Source organism: Megalopta genalis, unplaced genomic scaffold (genome assembly GCF_051020955.1).
Source record: "Megalopta genalis isolate 19385.01 unplaced genomic scaffold, iyMegGena1_principal scaffold0667, whole genome shotgun sequence".
Classification (NCBI taxonomy): domain Eukaryota; kingdom Metazoa; phylum Arthropoda; class Insecta; order Hymenoptera; family Halictidae; genus Megalopta; species Megalopta genalis.
This window is the reverse complement of record NW_027476736.1, coordinates 115,068-120,000: the sequence shown is the minus strand read 5'-3', so window position 1 is coordinate 120,000 and position 4,933 is coordinate 115,068. Positions and strand designations below refer to the sequence as shown.

The following is a 4,933-nucleotide window of genomic DNA, read 5'->3' as shown; positions in this document are numbered from 1 at the left end:
GAATATGTGCAACATCGGATCTATATAGCCATCGATACAATTCGTACACAAATGTGTCGTACGAAGAGAGAGACTTTTTTTCCTCTGGCAACATAACGGTAAGAGACATCCTTCCACACTCATAGGTTCCACTCCCTGGGGCTATGATATATATATACATATAAATTCAAATTCGAAGCAACGGTCACAATTCTACTCTATATTTTTGCGGGTTATGTGTTCTTTCGTTCAATTTCTTTCATGCGTTCGTTCGATCTCTGTACACAGTCTTCACATAGGACAGACTCGTGTAGTACGCTTTCGTGGGTTAAACCCATCTCGTTTCATTTCAGGCGACGTCGGGAGCGCGTTGAAAATGTACCAGTGAAATCTCGATAGTTCTACGGATACGAATCGTCCCGAAAAAGATTTTGTCACCGCTTCGAAGCGGTGTTTCAGACGGGCGGACGTATATAAAACATATACGACACACGACACCGCCTTCCACACTCACGCTAGTTCGAACACGATTTCCATCTCTCTCGAAGACTGTTAGACGTACGTAAAATTTCTCAATATTCATAGGACCGCGACAAACGCCGACGAAGCGCCCATCATTCGCTCGTACGTATATAGGCAACAAGTGCCATCAACGCAAGCAGTTTATAAGTACGTAAACGACCCTCAGCCAGGCGTGGTCCAGGAATTGTATCCGTGGACCGCAATGTGCGTTCGAAATGTCGATGTTCATGTGTCCTGCAGTTCACACGTTGACGCGCAATTAGCTGCGTTCTTCATCGACCCACGAGCCAAGTGATCCACCGTTCAGGGTAATTTTTCCCTTTTATTCTCTCATATATAATATAATGTGTATTTGCTATCCACCACATTTTTGTGTTATATTTCGGAACAAGCCGATACCCGAAGAGCTCCAACCAGCGCGCGAAGGAGATTCGGGAGTCGTCGTACAACGACATAATTGTCCCTTAAAGAACGAGATATTTCCGTCGAAACCATATATATATGTACGAGCAAATCCAAAACCACTGTTTTCTTGCAAGTTCGACGGTCGGAGCGAATAGAACATTGAAAAGCCTTCTATCGAAGAAACACAGAGAGTATATCACCTCCAAAAACGACGGGGATATGGATATTCAAACTGGACAATTATCAACCCGATACTGGATTCGAAAAGTTTCTCTCTCCTTTCGTCGTTATTTACACCGGACGGACTCACGGCCGGCTCTAGCTGGGTGTCATATATATATATACGTCCCACGCTCATGCTGCCACTAGCGCGCAACAGAGTAGGGTGTCAATGACAACGACACAGCATTGAAACGAGCTACACAAGCCGGTCTCTCTTGATACCAATGTAAACGAGCATTAAGTTATCTTCAGACTGCCCGATATTTTCGTCCTTTGGACTTTCCCAACGATTCCTTTTTTTCTTTTTTTTTTACACACCACAGCGAAGACTTGAGGAAGCGTGATTAGCACGCTCGCATCCCTCCCTGTCCTACTACAACTGTGTGTGTGTGTGTAAAGAAAGAAAAAAGAATACATTGGCTTTCTCTCTATCGAGAAGATGGCCTACGCAACGCAGATCAAAGGCCTAATACGTGTAATATAATACGCGTCTGGCCGTGTATAAATCACGCACGAATGATCTGGTCGGGCCCAACTCTTCTCGTACGCTTATTTTTCCGTGTTGGGGCACTATCATAAAATCACACAAACCCCAACACGTGTGTGTCTTGGAAGGAAGATGGCCTACGCAACGCAGATCAAAGGCCTAATACGTGTAGTACACACGTCTGCCGTGTAAATCACGCACGAATGATCTGGTCGGGCCCAACTCTTCTCCACCACACCACATCCCAACTTTGTACATTTTTATATATTTTTGTGCGTTGGGGCACCTTCATAATCACAAACCCCAACAACACATATATCTCTCTCTCTTTGAAAGATTTGTTGTGGCCTACGCAACGCAGATCAAAGGCCTAATACGTGTAGTACACACGTCTGGCCGTGTAAATCACGCACGAATGATCTGGCGGGCTCAACAATATCTTTTTTTTTTATATGAATTCTTATCCACAAACTAATCGAATTCATTTTCTCTCCTCCTCTCCTCTCTCTTTGAGATATATTGGAACATTGTAATGATCCTTCCGCAGGTTCACCTACGGAAACCTTGTTACGACTTTTACTTCCTCTAAATAATCAAGTTTGGTCATCTTCCCGGCATCATCGGCAATGCCGAAACATTGCCGCGCACCAGTCCGAAGACCTCACTAAATCATTCAATCGGTAGTAGCGACGGGCGGTGTGTACAAAGGGCAGGGACGTAATCAACGCGAGCTTATGACTCGCGCTTACTGGGAATTCCTCGTTCATGGGGAATAATTGCAAGCCCCAATCCCTAGCACGAAGGAGGTTCAGCGGGTTACCCGGGCCTTTCGGCCAGGGAACACACGCTGATTCCTTCAGTGTAGCGCGCGTGCGGCCCAGAACATCTAAGGGCATCACAGACCTGTTATTGCTCAATCTCGTGCGGCTAGAAGCCGCCTGTCCCTCTAAGAAGATTTGTTTGTACGTTGGTAGTAAAAACCCCACCGGCAGAAGCCGAGAGCCTTCGAGATACCATAATTACGTCTATTTAGCAGGCTAGAGTCTCGTTCGTTATCGGAATTAACCAGACAAATCGCTCCACCAACTAAGAACGGCCATGCACCACCACCCACCGAATCAAGAAAGAGCTATCAATCTGTCAATCCTTCCGGTGTCCGGGCCTGGTGAGGTTTCCCGTGTTGAGTCAAATTAAGCCGCAGGCTCCACTCCTGGTGGTGCCCTTCCGTCAATTCCTTTAAGTTTCAGCTTTGCAACCATACTTCCCCCGGAACCCAAAAGCTTTGGTTTCCCGGAAGCTGCCCGCCGAGTCATCGTAGGAACTTCGGCGGATCGCTAGCTGGCATCGTTTATGGTTAGAACTAGGGCGGTATCTGATCGCCTTCGAACCTCTAACTTTCGTTCTTGATTAATGAAAACATTTTTGGCAAATGCTTTCGCTTCTGTCCGTCTTGCGACGATCCAAGAATTTCACCTCTAACGTCGCAATACGAATGCCCCCATCTGTCCCTATTAATCATTACCTCGGGGTTCCGAAAACCAACAAAATAGAACCGAGGTCCTATTCCATTATTCCATGCACACAGTATTCAGGCGAAGGTAGCCTGCTTTGAGCACTCTAATTTGTTCAAAGTAAACGTACCGGCCCACCTCGACACTCAGTGAAGAGCACCGCGATGGGATATTAGTTGGACCGCCCCGTGAAGAGCAAAGCCCACCGGTAGGACGTACCACATAATGCCAGTTAAACACCGCGAGCGATGAACCGACACTGTGACACACAGATTCAACTACGAGCTTTTTAACCGCAACAACTTTAATATACGCTATTGGAGCTGGAATTACCGCGGCTGCTGGCACCAGACTTGCCCTCCAATGGATCCTCGTTAAAGGATTTAAAGTGTACTCATTCCGATTACGGGGCCTCGGATGAGTCCCGTATCGTTATTTTTCGTCACTACCTCCCCGTGCCGGGAGTGGGTAATTTGCGCGCCTGCTGCCTTCCTTGGATGTGGTAGCCGTTTCTCAGGCTCCCTCTCCGGAATCGAACCCTGATTCCCCGTTACCCGTTACAACCATGGTAGGCGCAGAACCTACCATCGACAGTTGATAAGGCAGACATTTGAAAGATGCGTCGCCGGTGCTATAAGACCATGCGATCAGCACAAAGTTATTCAGAGTCACCAAAGCAAACGATGGACGAGTGTAAACACCCGCCACCGATTGGTTTTGATCTAATAAAAGCGTTCCTACCATCTCTGGTCGGAACTCTGTTTTGCATGTATTAGCTCTAGAATTACCACAGTTATCCAAGTAAATTTTAGTACGATCTAAGAAACCATAACTGATTTAATGAGCCATTCGCGGTTTCACCTTAATACGGCATGTACTGAGACATGCATGGCTTAATCTTTGAGACAAGCATATGACTACTGGCAGGATCAACCAGGGAACTATACAATATGTATATATAAAATGGACAAAATTTAAATCCTTTTCCATCGTCGCCTGTTTCATATATATATGTCAGGTCGACACACCACTTTTCTCTTTCAAATATGTACAAGTTTTGCCACATTCCGCGCTTGTAACATATCTTCTTTAACGCTCAATTTCTTTCATTTTTCTACCATACAGATATTTTACCGTACGCCCAAAAACGTACGTATTATATTTTTGTTCTATCATAAAATCACATTTTTCTACGTACGCCAGCTTCGTACGTTTCTATCTTTGCCTTCATAAAATCACAAGATAATTTTATCTTCAAGAGTCTCGCTATTAACATCTTGTAAGATAAATGTACGTCCCAGCTAAAACGTACAAATACTTCAAATTAAGTAATAATATATCATCGCTATTGACAAATTTTTAAGATCCAAGACACAGTTCTCTCTATATGTTTTAATATTTTTTATGTACTCAAATATATTCAAAGGAAAAAGTACATGGGTGATGCCATAGTCGTGGAAGCGCGTACGCTCACGCTGATCTTCTGACCGCCGGAAGCACGAAACCTCTGATCTGGGCAAAATCGGCAAGCCGAGGAAGAACGGACAGGACACATGCTGGACTGGCGAGAAAGCGTGTTCTTCCGCTCGCGCTAGGCATTTCGATTTCTGACACCTCTTGATTTAAAAAATCAGTTTTTTGATAGTTTTCTCTCTCCACTGGGCTATTCATTTTAGCCACAGTTTTCAATTGGTACGATTTGCTTCCAAATCTTACAGATGCATTTTAAAAAATTTTTCCATCGCTCGGACAGAAGAGTCGATTGCTCAGTGAGTACGAGTATACATACAAAGTGCATACGGGTAAC

At 44.9% G+C, this 4,933-nt stretch overlaps 2 non-coding genes across 2 annotated transcripts; both read right to left on the bottom strand.

The window, feature by feature from the left end:
• Positions 1-657: 657 nt before the first annotated feature.
• On the bottom strand, positions 658-812 carry LOC143263494 (5.8S ribosomal RNA). Its single transcript, XR_013036921.1, has one exon. It is a non-coding gene; the product is annotated as a 5.8S ribosomal RNA (ribosomal RNA).
• Positions 813-2,145: 1,333 nt separating this feature from the next.
• LOC143263488 (small subunit ribosomal RNA) lies at positions 2,146-4,066 on the bottom strand. Its single transcript, XR_013036916.1, has one exon. It is a non-coding gene; the product is annotated as a small subunit ribosomal RNA (ribosomal RNA).
• Between the last annotated feature and the right edge of the window lie 867 nt (positions 4,067-4,933).